Source organism: Panulirus ornatus, chromosome 2 (assembly GCF_036320965.1).
Source record: "Panulirus ornatus isolate Po-2019 chromosome 2, ASM3632096v1, whole genome shotgun sequence".
NCBI classification, from domain to species: Eukaryota; Metazoa; Arthropoda; class Malacostraca; order Decapoda; family Palinuridae; genus Panulirus; species Panulirus ornatus.
The window spans coordinates 79,887,743-79,910,112 of NC_092225.1; the positions used below are offsets into that span (position 1 = coordinate 79,887,743).

At 40.0% G+C, this 22,370-nt stretch overlaps 1 protein-coding gene across 5 annotated transcripts in view; it reads right to left on the reverse strand.

Annotated features, from left to right (window-relative positions):
• The window catches only part of LOC139757524 (copine-8-like), a 157,527-nt gene extending 138,206 nt beyond the window's left edge, over positions 1-19,321 (reverse strand). For 3 of the 5 annotated variants that reach the window (XM_071678093.1, XM_071678056.1, XM_071678085.1), the window contains exon 1: positions 8,964-9,064. The gene's annotated coding sequence lies outside the window, so the exon portion shown is untranslated. Of the gene's footprint in view, positions 1-8,826; positions 8,846-8,963; positions 9,065-16,389; positions 17,410-19,025 lie in introns of those variants that run through there. The other 2 variants (XM_071678067.1, XM_071678076.1) reach the window with 2 other exon arrangements.
• Between the last annotated feature and the right edge of the window lie 3,049 nt (positions 19,322-22,370).

Consider the following 22,370-nt stretch of genomic DNA (forward strand, 5'->3'; position numbering starts at 1 on the left):
CATTATCTCGGAAAGCAAAAATGGGTATGTTTGAAGGAATAGTGGTTCCAACAATGTTGTATGGTTGCGAGGCGTGGGCTATGGATAGAGTTGTGCGCAGGAGGATGGATGTGCTGGAAATGAGATGTTTGAGGACAATGTGTGGTGTGAGGTGGTTTGATCGAGTGAGTAACGTAAGGGTAAGAGAGATGTGTGGAAATAAAAAGGGCGTGGTTGAGAGAGCAGAAGAGGGTGTTTTGAAGTGGTTTGGGCACATGGAGAGAATGAGTGAGGAAAGATTGACCAAGAGGATATATGTGTCGGAGGTGGAGGGAACGAGGAGAAGAGGGAGACCAAATTGGAGGTGGAAAGATGGAGTGAAAAAGATTTTGTGTGATCGGGGCCTGAACATGCAGGAGGGTGAAAGGAGGGCAAGGAATAGAGTGAATTGGAGCGATGTGGTATACAGGGGTTGACGTGCTGTCAGTGGATTGAATCAAGGCATGTGAAGCGGCTGGGGTAAACCATGGAAAGCTGTGTAGGTATGTATATTTGCGTGTGTGGACGTGTGTATGTACATGTGTATGGGGGGGGTTGGGCCATTTCTTTCGTCTGTTTCCTTGCGCTACCTCGCAAACGCGGGAGACAGCGACGAGGTATAAAAAAAAAAAAAAATAATAATAATAATAATATTGATAATAACATAATAATGGTGATAATGCAGAATTAATGATAATAATAATAACAATTTATCTATTTATTATACTTAGTTGCTGTCTCCTGTGTTAGCGAGGTAGCGCAAGGAAACAGATGCAAGAATGGCCCAACCTACCCACATACACATGTATATACATAAACACCCACAGACGCACATATACATACCTATACATTTCAACATATACATATATATACATTTTACTTATCTATTTTACTTTGTTGCTGTCTACCGCGTTAGCGAGGTAGCGCAAGGAAACAGACGAAAAAATGGCCTAACCCACCCACATACACATGTATATACATACATGTCCACACATGCAAATATACATACCAATACATCTCAACGCACACATATATATACATACATAGACATATACACATGTACATAAATCATACTGTCTGCCTTTATTCATTCCCATTGCCACCCTGCCACACATGAAATAACAACCCCCTCCCCCCTCATGTGCGCGGGGTAGCACTAGGAAAAGACAACAAAGGCCCCGTTCGTTCACACTCAGTCTCTAGCTGTCATGTATAATGCACCGAAACCACAGCTCCCTTTCCACATCCAGGCCCCACAGAACTTTCCATGGTTTAACCCAGATGCTTCACATGCCCTGGTTCAATCCATTGACAGCACGTCGACCCCGGTATACCACATCGTTCCAATTCACTCTATTCCTTACATGCCTTTCACCATCCTGCGTGTTCAGGCCCCGATCACTCAAAATCTTTTTCACTCCATCTTTCCACCTCCAATTTGGTCTCCCACTTCTCCTCATTCCCTCCACCTCTGACACATATCCTCTTGGTCAATCTTTCCTCACTCATTCTCTCTATGTGACCAAACCATTTCAAAACACCCTCTTCTGCTCTCTCAACCACACTTTTTATTACCACACATATCTCTTTCCCTATTATTCCTTGCTCAATCAAGCCACCTCACACCACATATTGTCCTCAAACATGTCATTTCCAGCACATCCACCCTCCTCCGCACAGTTCTATCTATAGCCCACACCTCGCAACCATATAACATTGTTGGGACCCCTATTCCTTCAAACATACCCATTTTTGCTTTCCGAGATAATGTTCTCGACTTCTACACATTCTTCAATGCTCCCAGAACTTTTGCCCCCTCCCACACCCTATGATTCACTTCTGCTTCCATGGTTCCATCTGCTGCCAAGTCCACTCCCAGATATCTAAAACACTTCACTTCCTCCAGTTTTTCTCCATTCAAACTTACCTCCCAATTGACTGTACCTAGCAACCTTGCTCTTATTCACATTTACTCTCAGCCTTTTTCTTTCACACACTTTACCAAACTCAGTCACCAGCTTCTGCAGTTTCTCACCCAAATCAGCCATCAGTGCTGTATCATCAGCGAACAATAACTGACTCACTTCCCAAGCTCTCTCATCCACAACAGACTGCATACTTGCAGACATATAAGTACATGAACATACATATTCATACTTGCTGCCTTCATCCATTCCCATCGCCATCCCGCCACATATAAAACAGCACCCCCCATCCCCAGCACACGCGAGGTAACGCTAGGAAAAGACAACAAAGGCCACATTTGTTTACATTCAGTCTCTAGCTGTCATGTATTATGCAGCGAAACCACAGCTCCCTTTCCACATACAGGCCCTACAAAACTTTCCATGGTTTACCTTACCCCAGACACTTCACGCGCCCTGGTTCAATCCAATGACAGCACATCAACCCCGTTATACCACATCGTTTCAATTCACTCTATTCCTAGCACGCCTTTCACCCTCCCATATGTTCAGGTCAAGATTGCTCAAAATCTTCTTCACTCCATCCTTCCACCTCCAATTTGGTCTCCCACTTCTCGTTCCCTCCATCTCTGACACATACATCCTCTTTGTCAATCTTTCCTCACTCATTCTCTCCATGTGACCAAACCATTTCAATACACCCTCTTCTGCTCTCTTAACCACACTCTTTTTATTACCATACCTCTCTCCTACCCTTTCATTATTTACTCAATCAAACCACCTCACACCATATATTGTCCTTAAACATTTCATTTCGAATAATAACAATAATTATATTTTTTCTATTGTTATACTTGATTGCCATTTCCCGCATCAGCAAGGTAACACCAGAAAACAGATGAAGAATGGTCCATCCACTCGTATAAACATATGTATACACAAATGCCCATACAAGTACATAAACATATCAACATATATACATATGTTGATACACATATACAGACATATACATATATACACATGTACATATTCATACTCGTTTGCCTCCATCCATTTTTGGCGCTACCCAGCCACACAGGAAACAGCATCACTACGGTTGCTTCAGCAAGGTAGTGCCAGGAAACAGACAAAAAAAAGGTCATTCCTTCATACTCAGTCTCTAGCTGTCATGTAATGCATCAAAACCACAGCTCTCTATCCACATCCAGACCCCACAGACCTTTCCATGGTTTACCCCACACGATTCACATGCCCTGGTTCAGTCCAGTGACAGTACGTCGACCCCAGTACACCACATTATTCCAATTCACTCTTTTCCTTACACAACACTCACCCTCCTGTATGTCCACGCCTTGATCGCTCAAAATCTTTTTCACTCCATCCTTCCACATCCAATTTGGTCTCCCGCTTCTCCTTGTTCCCTCCACCTCTGACACATATATCTTCTTTGCCAATCTTTCCTCACTCATTCTCTCCATGTGTCCAAACCATTTCAACACACCCTCTTCTGTTCTTTCAACCACACACTTTTTATTACCACACATCCCTCTTATCCTTTCATTACTCACATGATCAAACCACCTCACACTACATAGTGTCCTTAAACATTTAATTTCCAACACATCCACCCTCCTTCGTACAACCTTACTTATCTATAGCCCATGCCTCGCAACCATATAATATTGTTGGAACTACCATTTCTTCAAACAGCCATGCTCTCTGAGATAGCGTTCTCTCCTTCCACACTTTTATCAACGTTATTACATATCACTAATATTATTGTTATCATAGTTATTACTATTTCAATAATAATAATAATAATAATAATAATAATAATAATAATAATAATAATAATAATAATGGTGGTTTGATCGACTAAGTAACACAAGGGTAAGAGAGATGTGTGGTAATAAAAAGAGTGTGTTTGAGAAAGCAGAAGAGGGCGTATTGAAATGGTTTGGTCACATGGAGAGAATGAGAGAGAAAAGATTGACAAAGAGGATATATGTGTCAGAGGTGGAGGGAATGAGAAGTGGGAGACTGAACTGGAGGTGGAAGGATGAAGTGAAAAAGATTTTGAGCAATTGGGGCCTGAACATGCAGGAGGGTGAAAGGCGTGCAAGGAATAGAGTGAATTGGAACAATGTGGTATACTAAGAGTCGACATGCTGTCAATGGATTGAACCAGGGTATGTGAAGCATCTGGGGTAAACCATGGAAAGTTTTGAGGGGCCTGGATGTGGAAAGGGAGCTGTGGTTTCGCTGCATTATACATGACAGCTAAAGACTATGAACAAATGTGGCCTTTGTTGTCTTTTCCTAGCGTTACCTCGTGCGCATGCAGGGGGTGTCATTTCATGTGCGGCAGGGTGGCGAAGGGAATGAATAAAGGAAGCAAGTATGAATTATGTGCATGTGTATATATGTATATGTCTTTGTATGTATATATATACATACAAAGTATGTTGAGTATTCCTGGTAAATTATATGGGAGGGTATTGATTGAGAGGGTGAAGGCATGTACAGAGCATCAGATTGGGGAAGAGCAGTGTGGTTTCAGAAGCGGTAGAGGATGTGTGGATCAGGTGTTTGCTTTGAAGAATGTATGTGAGAAATACTTAGAAAAGCAAATGGATTTGTATGTAGCATTTATGGATCTGGAGAAGGCATATGACAGAGTTGATAGAGATGCTCTGTGGAAGGTATTAAGAATATATGGTGTGGGAGGCAAGTTGTTAGAAGCAGTGAAAAGTTTTTATCGAGGATGTAAGGCATGTGTACATGTAGGAAGAGAGGAAAGTGATTGGTTCTCAGTGAATGTAGGTTTGCGGCAGGGGTGTGTGATGTCTCCATGGTTGTTTAATTTGTTTATGGATGGGGTTGTTAGGGAGGTGAATGCAAGAGTTTTGGAAAGAGGGGCAAGTATGAAGTCTGTTGGGGATGAGAGAGCTTGGGAAGTGAGTCAGTTGTTGTTCGCTGATGATACAGCGCTGGTGGCTGATTCATGTGAGAAACTGCAGAAGCTGGTGACTGAGTTTGGTAAAGTGTGTGAAAGAAGAAAGTTAAGAGTAAATGTGAATAAGAGCAAGGTTATTAGGTACAGTAGGGTTGAGGGTCAATTCAATTGGGAGGTGAGTTTGAATGGAGAAAAACTGGAGGAAGTGAAGTGTTTTAGATATCTGGGAGTGGATCTGGCAGCGGATGGAACCATGGAAGCGGAAGTGGATCATAGGGTGGGGGAGGGGGCGAAAATTCTGGGAGCCTTGAAGAATGTGTGGAAGTCGAGAACATTATCTCGGAAAGCAAAAATGGGTATGTTTGAAGGAATAGTGGTTCCAACAATGTTGTATGGTTGCGAGGCGTGGGCTATGGATAGAGTTGTGCGCAGGAGGATGGATGTGCTGGAAATGAGATGTTTGAGGACAATGTGTGGTGTGAGGTGGTTTGATCGAGTAAGTAACGTAAGGGTAAGAGAGATGTGTGGAAATAAAAAGAGCGTGGTTGAGAGAGCAGAAGAGGGTGTTTTGAAATGGTTTGGGCACATGGAGAGAATGAGTGAGGAAAGATTGACCAAGAGGATATATGTGTCGGAGGTGGAGGGAACGAGGAGAAGAGGGAGACCAAATTGGAGGTGGAAAGATGGAGTGAAAAAGATTTTGTGTGATTGGGGCCTGAACATGCAGGAGGGTGAAAGGAGGGCAAGGAATAGAGTGAATTGGAGCGATGTGGTATACCGGGGTTGACGTGCTGTCAGTGGATTGAATCGGGGCATGTGAAGCGTCTGGGGTAAACCATGGAAAGCTGTGTAGGTATGTATATTTTGCGTGTGTGGACATATGTATATACATGTGTATGGGGGTGGATTGGGCCATTTCTTTTGTCTGTTTCCTTGCGCTACCTCGCAAACGCGGGAGACAGCGGGGAAAAAAAAAAAAGTATATATATGTATACATTGAAATGTATAGGTATGTATATGTGTGTGTGTGAACATGTATGTATATACATGTGTACATGGGTGGGTTGGGCCATTCTTTCACCTTGTTTCCTTGTGCTTTCAAGGCACTATAGTAAAACTATCACAAACAGAATACAGATGTTCTGACATAATTCTTTAAGGTGGACAAAATTGCAGTTAGAATGTGTGCATAGATTTTTCATGGCCCACAGTGACATAGCAAAGAAACTGAATAAAAAAGTACTAAAATACTGTTAGCAAAGAACTTCTACAACACTTTACAGTTTTTGTACTTATGGGCTTTTCTAGAGAAGAAAAATACCTGCAAATTAATGATAAAGACTCTGTATTCATAAAAATTCATCTATCCTTAGCTGACATATTTCTAAAAATACACCAAACATAAATCAGAAACTAACTGGAGCATGGCATATGACATTTATGTAGTGAAAACCTCTGCTTCAACGAGTGACATATTTGTGCTGTCGAAAACTTCATAAAGCTGATGGAGACAAGATCTAACTAGCTACATTGATAAAACATGATATAACCATATCATATAATTACATGCAAGGCCTGATAAGACCTTATAATTAGCAGATTATGCTTGCTATGACAATAGAGGTATTTTGACTTCAAATATCACATGGTGATTTTCAGACTAAATAAACACAGTTTTTCTCCTTAAGAAAAATTTAAAAAATTACATCACAGTACAGTGCTTTAAGGGTTTTACCTGTTCTCCATTACAAATCCAATAATTTCTGGTATGTTGTATGTATACTGTATTGCAAGAAATGCAGACAAGGGCTTCCATCAATATGTACTGTACTCTACAATACTTGATATCACAGTGCCATTCTTTGTAATATGAAATAGCAAAGCATACCATATATACAAAGTACTACACGTGCTGTGCACTATGCATTGCTGGGGCACCAAATATGTGGTACTTGAAACTGTTATCAGAAGTAGTGTGAAAAAGCGGGGTTACAACATGAATTTTGTTGAGCTACAGGAGGCAATGAGTAAATAGACTTATCTGTAATAATACCTAATGAGCTATAGTAAACTAAGAGGTGCAGAGAAGCAGTAATTTGGGGCAAACAAAATTCATGGATTCCAAAACTTAGATGAAATACCCTCACTTTTAAAATCAATTGGTGTGTCCTCACCTAGTGTTGTGTGTTTAGTTTTCGTCAACAAATTGGAGAGAAAAGCAGTGAGCAACCAGCACATGATTCCCAGAATGAGAAACAAATCCTATGGAAGCTGACTAAATGCCTTGAATTTAAATAGCTAAAGAAAACAAAGGTTATGAGGTGATCTAACAAAGGTAATCAAAATGATCCTGCAATTCAATAATCTAAAAAGGGAATCGAAACAAGATTTTAAGAGTTCATTCTTGGGAAAAGACAGACTCATGGGCAAACATTTTACCTTGAATGGGGCAGTCTTTTTTTTCAAAAAAAAAAAAATAATAGAAGGAATTACCTGCCAATTACAGTAGTTGAAAGCAGTATCATACATATTCTTATGACGAACCAGTAAATATTTCTCATCAAATCAATGGCTAACATTTGCACCTCCTTAGTTCCATGAAAAGTTTACAGTTTCACATTGAAACAGTTGCACATCTTTTAACTCTTAACATATTAATTCATGAGTTACAAATTAATACTTTCACGAACACCCTCAACAGGAAACAATGGGTCCACTGCTATTTCAATTCCTTTATATGAAACATAACTATCAATGAGGGTATGCCGAGATAAACATTGACTAATATATTTTTTCTGTGTGGCTATGTAAATGTATTCTCAGCAACAATTTGTGTTGTCTAAGAACGAAAATGACCAAGCTACTTCACTAATCAATTATTTTTGTGTACGTTCATATTCATACCGACTATCAAAGTTGGGTAGATGATCAATAGCCATCACCATAGCCTTATCACCTTACTGCTGTACTAACAATAAAGGTAGGCCAAGATGCACATAGGTTTAGAATGACATATATATATATATATATATATATATATATATATATATATATATATATATATATATATATATTATAATCATACACCATGATCACTGTCATACTGAAACTGTTTACTTAAGAAGTTATAAGACATTTAGAACAAATATAAATAAATAAGAGGGAACAGTAACAGGAGCAGAGGCCGAAATGTTAGAAACATTCTTAGAAGAACATCCGAATATTCGATATTCGGAGACACCGTCCGTTGGGGTCAAAGTGCCCGGTTGGAGCCAAAGTCTCAGCAAGGGTTGAAGTGTCAGTAAGGACTGAAGTGTCAATAGGGGTTCAAGTGTCAGTGATGGCAGAAGTGTCTGGGATTAAGCTGTTAGTATGGACCGAATTATCAGAAGGGATCAGTCGGTCGGGGTCGGTGTCAGATATCCGTTACGAATTACTTTCCGAGGTATTGTGGACCTAAACTACGACTGATTATACAATATAATCAAATTTCCTTAGTCAACTGGGTCTCCTACAGCAGACCTGGTGTAATTCACCGACCTACTGTAATCATTTCGAATTTCTTTGCTTAAGGGCCGAAATTGAAATTTAAGTGTTCTAAATCATGCCACGCAACTTTATTACAATCATTAAACACTACTTGAGTAATAGAGAATACATACCGTCAATACGTGCAGTTAATAGCAATTCGGAGTTGTTCTAATCAATTACAGGATCAGCAACTACATTTGTGCCCGCATACCCAGGCTACCTTGACACACATTCGATTTAAGGAATGATTCCCTCACAATGAAAAGATCAAATCTTCGCAAGTTTTCAAAGATGAAAGGAAGCAATACTTAGGATGTTTAGATCCTGTATTACCTTAACATAACCTTAAAGCTTACTTTAATATGTACAGTATGTAAGAGAACCACGCCTACTGACCCACATGGTTTCTCCCTGTTTACAGTCGAACAACGTTTTGTACTGAAATGCTCAACTTGTCCTTTTATGCTGGTTGCTAAATATGTTACTTGATTACACTCACACAATTTCAGTTGTCTGGACAGATCAAGACTTACGTTATGTATATATGGAAACAAATACGAAACACGTTTCACACAACCTCTCCTCTCACTATTTACAAACACACTAAGCCACTCTTACGTGACGCACATGCCAGAGTTATATAGAGTTGCCAACACATACTTGCTACATTCACCAAGAAGCTAAAAAAAAAGTCACTAGATGCATGAAAAGACTAGAAATATAGCTAGAAATTGAAAAGTTTAGCTAACGATAACAGAAACTGCACATACAAATGTTTTGTGAAAATAAATACCCCAAGTGTCAATACAAAATTTAGTTATAATAAGTTGGATGTCAGGTACTGTGCGGTATACCAGAGATGTTTCAGATTGTGACATACATAGATAATGTACAAAATTATCTTATAATATTTGAAATACTTAAATGTAGCAAATGATACATGCATAGTAGTGTTAGTATTCTTAGACTCATCTCTAGTAATACAAGAAGGTGAAAGATTTATCAGTAGGTGGCCGTACCTTGACGTTGACATTGACAGCCTAAATGACCCAAGAACTAATAGGTTTACAGTCCAAACATCCAACCAACTGACTTTATATGGAATTTCTACACGAAACCCTCTGTCAATAGCCATTTGATACAAAAACGTTCCATGTAAACACTATCTATTTTCCTAGGTTAATTATTACATATAGTGTCGCTGAGCCATTCCACACGAAAATGCTTCTTGCTGATTTTGTAAAGATATATATATATATATATATATATATATATATATATATATATATATATATATATATATATATATTTTTTTTTTTTTTTTTTGCTTTGTCGCTGTCTCCCGCGTTTGCGAGGTAGCGCAAGGAAACAGACGAAAGAAATGGCCCAACCCACCCCCTATACACATGTATATACATACGTCCACACACGCAAATATACATACCTACACAGCTTTCCATGGTTTACCCCAGACGCTTCACATGCCTTGATTCAATCCACTGACAGCACGTCAACCCCGGTATACCACATCGCTCCAATTCACTCTATTCCTTGCCCTCCTTTCACCCTCCTGCATGTTCAGGCCCCGATCACACAAAATCTTTTTCACTCCATCTTTCCACCTCCAATTTGGTCTCCCTCTTCTCCTCGTTCCCTCCACCTCCGACACATATATTCTCTTGGTCAATCTTTCCTCACTCATTCTCTCCATGTGACCAAACCATTTCAAAACACCCTCTTCTGCTCTCTCAACCACGCTCTTTTTCTTTCCACACATCTCTCTTACCCTTTCGTTACTTACTCGATCAAACCACCTCACACCACATATTGTCCTCAAACATCTCATTTCCAGCACATCCATCCTCCTGCGCACAACTCTATCCATAGCCCACGTCTCGCAACCATACAACATTGTTGGAACCACTATTCCTTCAAACATACCCATTTTTGCTTTCCGAGATAATGTTCTCGACTTCCACACATTCTTCAAGGCTCCCAGAATTTTCGCCCCCTCCCCCACCCTATGATCCACTTCCGCTTCCATGGTTCCATCCGCTGCCAGATCCACTCCCAGATATCTAAAACACTTCACTTCCTCCAGTTTTTCTCCATTCAAACTCACCTCCCAATTGACTTGACCCTCAACCCTACTGTACCTAATAACCTTGCTCTTATTCACATTTACTCTTAACTTTCTTCTTTCACACACTTTACCAAACTCAGTCACCAGCTTCTGCAGTTTCTCACATGAATCAGCCACCAGCGCTGTATCATCAGCGAACAACAACTGACTCACTTCCCAAGCTCTCTCATCCCCAACAGACTTCATACTTGCCCCTCTTTCCAAAACTCTTGCATTCACCTCCCTAACAACTCATCCATAAACAAATTAAACAACCATGGAGACATCACACACCCCTGCCGCAAACCTACATTCACTGAGAACCAATCACTTTCCTCTCTTCCTACACGTACACATGCCTTACATCCTCGATAAAAACTTTTCATATATATATATATATATATATATATATATATATATATATATATATATATATATATATATATATATGTGTGTATATTTTTTTTTATTGCTTTGTCGCTGTCTCCCGCGTTTGCGAGGTAGCGCAAGGACACAGACGAAAGAAGAGAGAGAGAGAGAGAGAGAGAGAGAGAGAGAGAGAGAGAGAGAGAGAGAGAGAGAGAGAGAGAGAGAGAGAGAGAAACTGTTGGAGCATTACCAGCTGAGAAGCTGAACATTATTGTCAACAAACATTATTAATTCACTGGTTAAAGTACTGCAGTTCACCCATAAACATATCCTGCACGCTGTGAATTACTTTAGTTGACATGCATTTGATTTAGATTACTAATTTTGTTCTCTTCGGCATGACAAAAATCACCAAAATTGATAGCAAATTTATGAAAAACGAAAAATCCTAATTTTGTTCTCTTCTGCACGAAAAAAAATCACCAAAATTGGTAGCAAATTTATGAAAAACGAAAAATCCAAGTTCGTGCAACGGTGCAATATAGTGCAACACCAAACTATGTCGCTAAGCGAAATGAAAACCTACTAAATCCGGCGGAAAAGATACCTAATTGGCTCACTGATTAGCAATAGCTCTGCCTTAATTACCACCGCCTCCGAAAATGACGTTTTACTGCAGTTATGATTGTGATTTATTTCTCAAAACATAAATACATTTTTCTATTAACAACTAACTGTTATAATGCTCCTGTACGGTCCTCATTTGTACGTGATTTCCAGTTCAAGAAATATGCATCCGGTAAAAAATGTTGCTGGTAGTCTGCATAATGCTACTCATAGAGTTCAAAGAACAGTCTCTTTGACACGCATTACTCACACTATCATCATTTACATACACACATGAATAAATCCTAATACAAGGTTTCTTCTTTTTATTCCCTTAAATTAAGAGACAGCTTGTTCTTAATCGCAATCTGAGGATGAGCAGATATGAACTAGAACAAGAAAGTTACAAAAATAATGTGATAAGATCGTAATAGCTAAAAACAACATATCTGAACGTTATAACCTTGCATTCATACTGAGATTACTGGTGCTTATGGACACTGAAATTTTTTCCCGAAGGTGATCAAATTTAAAGCCTCTAGCCTCTCACTGTTGTGTGTGTGTGTGTGTGTGTGTGTGTGTGTGTGATTACTATTTATGGGTTATAGAAAAAGCTTTACGCCCGTGTTAACCCGTCTGTTGATTTTATATATATGTGCAATGTCTACTATGTATGAATGCACACACACACACCCACCCTAGCATATGTCAGGTGTGTGTATGTGTATATACACATGTAGGAGTAAAGATACAATACATATATACAAGATACGGGGCGACAGCTATTCTAAATATGTTAAACTAGATGCTTAGTGTAAAACTTTACGCCTTACACTGTGCTAGTGGCACACAGAAACTACAAATCATTAGGCAAGGCGAAAATTTCCGCACTATTCAAATTTAGTAAATTCTCAGCATATTCACGATATACTAACATATAAAATCAAAATAAATCAGTCGTATAAAAATGTTATTCGTATGTTAAGCAATTCTTTCATGAAGTGTAGACAGAAACCCTCATTAATGGCAAGACATTTGGAATTAGCGAAAAATCTGTCGAGTATGGCAACATTTGGGTACCTGGTGGACGGGTGAGTGCCAAGTGGCGGGCGTTGAGAGTTCTCTCTCTCTCTCTCTGTCTGTCTGTCTGTCTGTCTGTCTCTCTCTCTCTCTCTCTCTCTCTCTCTCTCTCTCTCTCTCTCTCTCTCTCTCTCTCTCTCTCTCATTTTGTTAAAAACCTTCTATAAAGATCCAAAATCTGGGCAGAAAGTAGCATACAAACAAATCAAAATGTAAAGTGAAATAAGGAAAGAAGACGAGGAGAGGACGAGAGTTTCAGCTTTACATGTAACAAAGGATTATCTATACGGAAGCAAGAAAAGAAAAAGGTTTGTACAGAAGTAAGAAAAGAAAAGAAAAGAAAAAAGTGATCCGAGTCCCTCTACTGTCCCAGAGATAACTGTTACCAAAATAGGTAGGGCGGGCGGCCTATTGGAGGCTCGTCAGTGACGATAACCAAGAGTTGCCAAATGGTAATTTTCATCACCAAAGTGGTAAAAAAAAATTGATAATGAAGAAACAGTTTGGTAATGGAAAACTGTGCTTTAGTATTCTGGTAATGGGAAAGCCAAATTTGGTGATAATGAAACGTGGTATGCTAAAAGTATATTTTCCATTTCTCAGTACTCACTACTTTGAAAATTCATCACACTTTCAATTGTAGCCGATATTGACGATATTCAAGGGACAGAGGACAGCAGTACATCCAGACAAACACAAACCAAACTGCCATGACCACCAGCGACACACGTTCAGTATACGTCCGCGTGAGCTGAGGAGGTCCCCTTGGCTGATAATGTTTACACATTTTCTGGTGAGATTTTTCAGTAATCATGGATGGAAGTTTAACACCTACTCCCTCTGTAGTTTGTTTCTAAGGTCAATGTAATGGAAAATATCCCAGTCACCAACGAACCTGTCACTTATCAACACACAATAAGTCATATAATTCCTTATGGCAATTATACCATGTGTATGTAGAAACTGGTGTCGACCAGTATTTATTCTTATTCTTATATATCGTATTCTTTTAAGAATCATTTGATAATAAATAATGGCGGGTTTGGGAATGGCTCACTCACGAAACTTGGCACCATGCGTCAGTCATCCTGAGGCTGGGATCTGCGAGGCAAAGGGAGGCAGGTACATTCGGGCTCCCAAACTTAAGGGGCCCTTACAAATGAAATCATTAACGTTACTACATAATGTTTTTTTTCTTGATACCTTACTGCAAACTTTTCTTAAAAAAAAAATTTGGTCATTTGCAGCCTTAGGCCCACTTAAGGAGAAAAAAAAGGCTGCATTATCAGATACTTACATCTGGGACTTTTCTAACTGGAATCTAAAAAAAATGTGCAGATCGGGTGCACCATATCTTATCGACAGAGCCACTCTACGTGGAGTGGGGTGTCTGGACAGCAGCTTCATATGCAAAATATTGGGTCACATGCAGAGAAAGTAATGTAGACATAGATTTATCTTGAACACCAATAGAAGGTGTTAAAGATTTTTTAGTCGGTGGATGGAAGTTAACGTTTGATGGCGGTTGACAGGCCAAAAGCTCAAAGAACCACAAGATACTGACATCTTATATATATATAGATAACAGATTGTTGCTTATCATCTGACATCACTTAACCACAGTACAAGACTGCTTTTTTTTTTGCCTCAGATATTTGGTCTTCAATGAATTTTACCATCTGTCAAAAGTCTGCCCTGTGTGAAGCCGTGACTTGTCAGCAATACTTGTATTCACATGTTCACACAAATGAAGAGACACTAAATTGACTTTCAACGGAACAGTTTATAAATATTTTACATCACAGTCATATTTTTACATCACAGTCATATTCCTATTTTGAAAATGGTGATTTAATTTCTGCGTCAGACAAACGAACAAACATAAAAAGGTTCTTAGCTATGCTTATAAAAATACCGTTTCGTAATATACTAGGCGTCTCGGAAAACAGTCAGTCCGTTTCTAAATTACTTGAAAAAGTAATCATTTACTGCGGATTGTGGGTAGTTTTTAGTATAAGCGGTTTGGAAGAACCAAACCCCTTAGTATGCCCAGCGAAACCACACCGTCAAGTTGGGTTCTGGCGGTTTCCCTTGATATTTTGGGTATCCGCGACCGACGGCGTGACACGGCAGTGCAGCCAATACGACCTGACAAAGCATGATGGGATCACACGACGGCGATCCACAGATTAAGATAGAACTGACCTTATACGTGACATGATGGGCGCTTCTGCTGGGGTACCGATGAGATGCTTTTGTCGGTATCATCATGGCTGACCAAGGGAAGCAGGTGGCTGGAGTTGGCGAACTACAAACTCGCTGATATCATGATGAATAGCTTCGAACAAGAGTGATATGTCAGAATACAAGGTAATTTAGAAAATGTAGAATTATTCTATTTTTATTGTAGATTAAATCACTGGCACTGTTTAGATTGTCATGGAAATAAATGTACAGCATCGGGGCGTATGCATGGGGATGGGGGCTACGGGAAAATTCCCTACCCTCTACGTGAACTGTGTACTATACAATGATGATTTGTATGTTCTTACAATTATGCAATCCCTTATAGTTTCTCGAAAGGAAACCTTATCATCTGCGTATAGTTTACTTTCAGTCATTACACTAAGTATTAAAGTGACCAATGCAAGCAATGCCCAGAACGTCAAAAGCTCACAAAGATTTTTTTTAACTAGATAGCATTTTACTTGTTTTAACGAAAAAAAAACTCCTCTAATTACTGCTACCAGCTGTTTAAAGTGATAATTTTATCGCCAGTATCATAACCGTACAATTAAGTGCATTAAGTTTTTTTGAGAATTTTGCTAATATTGGTAATTTAACATTCAAATAACTCAAAAAGTTCCAAGGTCTTCAAGATACAATTTGTTCCTGCATACCATTCTTGTTTCGGGCTTTTTATCGTTATATGAGCGAGTTCGTAATTTGCCCACACTTCCCACCGGGTGACTAAGTCCTGGACACTAGCGAGTTTTTTTTTTTTTTAGGAAAATGACCAACCTTTTTGAATAAATAAATAACTGATAGAATAATCGAGGGAATTTTGTTTTTATGAAATGATTGAAGATGCTATTGTAAGTAGAGATTATTTTGTGATCATAAACATGTGTCAGCGAAGAATGACAAAGTGGTGATGGTCTGTGGTATATAGAAAGCATTTACAAAGGGGAACTGTCTTCAGGTCATGTTGAACGTGTTGCTGACGATTCCTGTTGAAAGAGGAAGCTCATCTATAACATCGTCCACTATCTTCCGTAATTTGTTATTCTTCTGGGCTTCCACAACCCATCCTGTTGGCCAATTACATGAAATAAATATTCTTGCTGCCCATAAAGTCACTGTGAGGTGTAACACTTGTATACAGATTGTTAGATATAACTGTTGTAACCTCAACATCTGTTTCATTACCACTGACATCAGCATGTCCAGGACACCAACAGTCCACTCATGGACCTTCTGAACTGTGGGATGCCTTGAAACAATGTGTTGGAGTGCGCTATAGGAATTGAGGTTGTGATCCTCTTCTTGTGATGTGTGTGTGTGGGGGGGGATGAGGTTGGGGGGGGGGGTGCTCAGTCAGTGTAAATGCAACTTGAATAGAATAAAGATGTGGAATAAATATATTCTTTTCCTTTTTCTGGAACCTCAATCCACTGTGCATGGTGAAAGAGCCCCGTAGGTAAGCCGACGCCCTGCCACAACGCCTTTACGCAGTGGAGTCAGACTTCCGTCTAGTCAGAGGTGATCCAGCGTATGCTTACCGTCCTCTCCAGTGTGGAGCCGTTCCAGCTACTTTTGCTTGTGGATCTTCCGACAGGAGGGTCTGGTTGAGCTATCCAGGAGGCTGTCCCGCGAGCTGACGTCAGGCTAGGAGGAAGAGAATCCTGTTCACTATCAGGAAAGTGTTAAAGCTGAGGCAGGTTCAAACATCATTTCAGTAAAGCTTGTGATGGAGGATGAGGAAGCTGTGGAAACCATCTGATGTCCAGGATGACATCAACGCCGCCCACTGTCAAACGTAAAGCAGCCCACCAGGAACTCTACCAGGAATTATTATTTACTACTTTTGGATCAATTTGTCATTTATTGATTATATTAATTTCCTACTTATTGGATTATAACTTTACGGAATTACATATCTTCGTTTGTTCAGCTATTTACATATCTATCCAGTTAATCCTTCAACAGATGCTGGATCATGTTGGCTTAAAATTTACTTCAGTGGTTTATAACATTTATAAAATGTTGCACTAGTTTTACCCTTGCGATATATGTACTTCATAAGTTAACTTTCATTTCAAGAAATTTTTCAAAGCTATAACCATATACATAACACCCAAGTCGACGTCCGTTAAGAAACACAGTAGATATATAGAAACACCTAATTGACGACAAACTGAGACAAAGAACAAAATCATGATTCGTGAACTAACATAATTCATGGATGAAAATAAGGTACGTGATATTGATAACTTTATCTTATCAATTTCTAATGGTGTGTGTGCGTTAAAGATGAAATTGCCGCAATATTGAACGCTTAACTCGTCGCATTAATGACGTCGCATACGTGGTACTTTCCATTAAGAAATAACAATGCACTTTATGTATCAGTGCGTCAATAATGAATAGATGACGATGAAGTCATGAGATCCTTGATTCATCCAGATGACGTCAAGACCTGCTGAGCCACCTCCCCCGCGGTGAGCCAATAGGACGGCCGGAGTGTGGAATTTCCGCTCAGCTCGGTGAACACGTCCGATGGGTTCCTGTCATCCTGTGACCTTAAGGAAAACAGCGATAGCATTTTCTAAAAGATTCCTCAGTTAGATACTACCAAAATATGAACAAATCTTTTGTTATATTTTTCGTGGTTAAGTAAATGTTGAAAAAAATAACTCAAACAGATTTGGAAGAAAAAGGAGAAAATTGTCAGCAGGAGAGGCGACTGTGGAAGGTAATGGAGCGAAGGAAGGTGTGTCAGTATGGACGACTTACCTGTTGTTGTGAGGGCAAGGAAGAGGCAACGTGGGAGGATGAGGTAGGACAGAGAGCAGCGGGGTAGGTAAATGTTGCTGGTAAGCAAGATAATTAGGAACCAAGAGCAAGTACAAGTAGGTTGGGTTGGGACAAAGAGGCGATCGCCTCCCTCCCCACTTTGAGCTATACGGTGTACAGTAAACTTGATGATAGACACGTATATTCTTACATTTATTATAAACCTTTTAGTTCCCCTAAAGGAGATAAATATTCAGTAAATTCTAAAAATATCTCATGAAACAACCATTCGCTTCACCTTCCTACATAAGTCAATAATTGCGAAATTTTCTGTTTGCAAAAGCATACCAAATTGTTTTATCGATCAAAACTCCTCCGATTATCGCTATAAGCTATTATCAGATATACATATATTCACGCTCAATCAGATATGATTGCCTGTCTCATGATTAATGTACCGGTTGTAATACACTGTATGAGAATTTGACATTCGTGTTTCAACACAAAACCACTAAAGTTCTCCAAGATAGAATTTGTTCTTGCTTATCACACTTGTTTTGACTTAATCATGATTATATCGGCGAGATTATCAGCTCCCCTTCACCAAATCCTGTGAACAAGGTGCAAAAGATGCTGGGTAGGTTAAGACTAGGCCAATGGACAGGGTAGGGTAGGATGTGATAGGAGTCACACACAGCTCAAGTATATCAATAATGTACACAAAAAAAGATTCCAGAATACTTTCCGACACACATCATAAAACCTACACCATTCACCTACATAATCCTTCCATTTCAGAACTTCAACTTCCCCTGACGAACCCCTCCCCCCGTCTCTCTCTCTCTCTCTGAAAGGGAAGGCTGAGCGTTCTGGTTGTGGTGGAGGAAGCTATATCACTGGGCCGTCTGTTACCTGAACCCATAATAGGTCAACACATTATATATCAATACAAGAAATGACAAGGGAGAAATCCAGTGAAAGTCGTAATGATCTGGCGAACAGGATCACGGGAGGGAAGCCGCATGAGGGAGGACCACACAAGATTCATAACCGTATAAAGCACTAAGAGGAGAACACTGAAATCATCGATGCAATTAGGGTGTTTGGGACCCCAAGGAGGATGGGGGGGGAGTAAATTTGAAAGACTGAAGTGGGTCTGACTTGTGTGAGGTTAAGTGGTTATGACGTTTTGTGAAATGAAAGCAGAATATAGTGATTACATTGAAAGTGAAATATAGTGGTTGCATTGAAAGTGAAATATAGTGATTACATTGAAAGTGAAATATAGTGATTACATTGAAAGTGAAACATAGTGGTTACATTGAAAGTGAAATATAATGATTACATTGAAAGTGAAATATAATGATTACATTGAAAGTGAAATGCAAAAAGAATAAATTACCTGAAGATAGCCGGCTGGTTGCTTCCTTGGCGTTGGGTGTAGTGTCATGAGTGAACATGTCCGCCGAATCAGTTGATACTGCCGACTGTCCAACGGTCACCACTATTTACAACAAGGAACTGCTCATGTACTACCACTTCAGGTTGGAAGTCTAATTGCAAGTATAATTCTTCGATCACTGGATATGTTGCCCATAACTTCTGAGGTTCGTGACAGTCTACTCACCGGTCGGCTCGAGGTTGCAAACAACACTAAACTGAACATATGACTACCTAGGTTGATACCAGGAAAGCTTCGGACCATTCAAACTTTGATACGAAGCTTCATGAAGCTTGTTGTGAGCAGGTGCCTACCCCAGGACCTTTTTGATGTAAATGTCGTTAAATATTTCATTTCCAAATCCAAATTCTGTTCTGAAGATGAGGGCCATTGTTTTTCTTTACACTGTACATATCTTGTACAAAAGCTATGTTGTATATATATATATATATATATATATATATATATATATATATATATATATATATATATATATATATATATATTTATACTTTGTCGCTGTCTCCCGCGTTTGCGAGGTAGCGCAAGGAAACAGACGAAAGAAATGGCCCAACCCCCCCCCCCATACACATGTATATACATACGTCCACACACGCAAATATACATACCCACACAGCTTTCCATGGTTTACCCCAGACGCTTCACATGCCTTGATTCAATCCACTGACAGCACGTCAACCCCGGTATACCACATCACTCCAATTCACTCTATTCCTTGCCCTCCTTTCACCCTCCTGCATGTTCAGGCCCCGATCATACAAAATCTTTTTCACTCCATCTTTCCACCTCCAATTTGGTCTCCCTCTTCTCCTCGTTCCCTCCACCTCCGACACATATATCCTCTTGGTCAATCTTTCCTCACTCATTCTCTCCATGTGCCCAAACCATTTCAAAACACACTCTTCTGCTCTCTCAACCACGCTCTTTTTATTTCCACACATCTCTCTTACCCTTACGTTACTTACTCGATCAAACCACCTCACACCACACATTGTCCTCAAACATCTCATTTCCAGCACATCCATCCTCCTGCGCACAACTCTATCCATAGCCCACGCCTCGCAACCATACAACATTGTTGGAACCACTATTCCTTCAAACATACCCATTTTTGCTTTCCGAGATAATGTTCTCGACTTCCACACATTCTTCAAGGCTCCCAGAATTTTCGCCCCCTCCCCCACCCTATGATCCACTTCCGCTTCCATGGTTCCATCCGCTGCCAGATCCACTCCCAGATATCTAAAACACTTCACTTCCTCCAGTTTTTCTCCATTCAAACTCACCTCCCAATTGACTTGACCCTCAACCCTACTGTACCTAATAACCTTGCTCTTATTCACATTTACTCTTAACTTTCTTCTTTCACACACTACCAAACTGTCACCAGCTTCTGCAGTTTCTCACATGAATCAGCCACCAGCGCTGTATCATCAGCGAACAACAACTGACTCACTTCCCAAGCTCTCTCATCCCCAACAGACTTCATACTTGCCCCTCTTTCCAAAACTCTTGCATTCACCTCCCTAACAACCCCATCCATAAACAAATTAAACAACCATGGAGACATCACACACCCCTGCCGCAAACCTACATTCACTGAGAACCAATCACTTTCCTCTCTTCCTACACGTACACATGCCTTACATCCTCGATAAAAACTTTTCACTGCTTCTAACAACTTGCCTTCCACACCATATATTCTTAATACCTTCCACAGAGCATCTCTATCAACTCTATCATATGCCTTCTCCAGATCCATAAATGCTACATACAAATCCATTTGCTTTTCTAAGTATTTCTCACATACATTCTTCAAAGCAAACACCTGATCCACACATCCTCTACCACTTCTGAAACCACACTGCTCTTCCCCAATCTGATGCTCTGTACATGCCTTCACCCTCTCAGTCAATACCCTCCCATATAATTTACCAGGAATACGCAACAAACTTATACCTCTGTAGTTTGAGCACTCACTCTTATCCCCTTTGCCTTTGTACAATGGCACTATGCATGCATTCCGCCAATCCTCAGGCACCTCACCGTGAGTCATACATACATTAAATAACCTTACCAACCAGTCAACAATACAGTCACCCCCTTTTTTAATAAATTCCACTGCAATACCATCCAAACCTGCTGCCTTGCCGGCTTTCATCTTCCGCAAAGCTTTTACTACCTCTTCTCTGTTTACCAAATCATTTTCCCTAACCCTCTCACTTTGCACACCACCTCGACCAAAACACCCTATATCTGCCACTCTATCATCAAACACATTCAAGAAACCTTCAAAATACTCACTCCATCTCCTTCTCACATCACCACTACTTGTTATCACCTCCCCATTTGCGCCCTTCACTGAAGTTCCCATTTGCTCCCTTGTCTTACGCACTTTATTTACCTCCTTCCAGAACATCTTTTTATTCTCCCTAAAATTTAATGATACTCTCTCACCCCAACTCTCATTTGCCCTTTTTTTTTTTTTTCACCTCTTGCACCTTTCTCTTGACCTCCTGTCTCTTTCTTTTATACGTCTCCCACTCAACTGCATTTTTTCCCTGCAAAAATCGTCCAAATGCCTCTCTCTTCTCTTTCACTAATACTCTTACTTCTTCATCCCACCACTCACTACCCTTTCTAATCAACCCACCTCCCACTCTTCTCATGCCACAAGCATCTTTTGCGCAATCCATCACTGATTCCCTAAATACATCCCATTCCTCCCCCACTCCCCTTACTTCCATTGTTCTCACCTTTTTCCATTCTGTACTCAGTCTCTCCTGGTACTTCCTCACACAAGTCTCCTTCCCAAGCTCACTTACACTCACCACCCTCTTCACCCCAACATTCACTCTTTTTTTCTGAAAACCCATACAAATCTTCACCTTAGCCTCCACAAGATAATGATCAGACATCCCTCCAGTTGCACCTCTCAGCACATTAACATCCAAAAGTCTCTCTTTCGCGCGCCTGTCAATTAAAACGTAATCCAATAACGCTCTCTGGCCATCTCTCCTACTTACATAGGTATACTTATGTATATCTCGCTTTTTAAACCAGGTATTCCCAATCATCAGTCCTTTTTCAGCACATAAATCTACAAGCTCTTCACCATTTCCATTTACAACACTGAACACCCCATGTATACCAATTATTCCCTCAAGTGCCACATTACTCACCTTTGCATTCAAATCACCCATCACTATAACCCGGTCTCGTGCATCAAAACCACTAACACACTCATTCAGCTGCTCCCAAAACACTTGCCTCATATATATATAT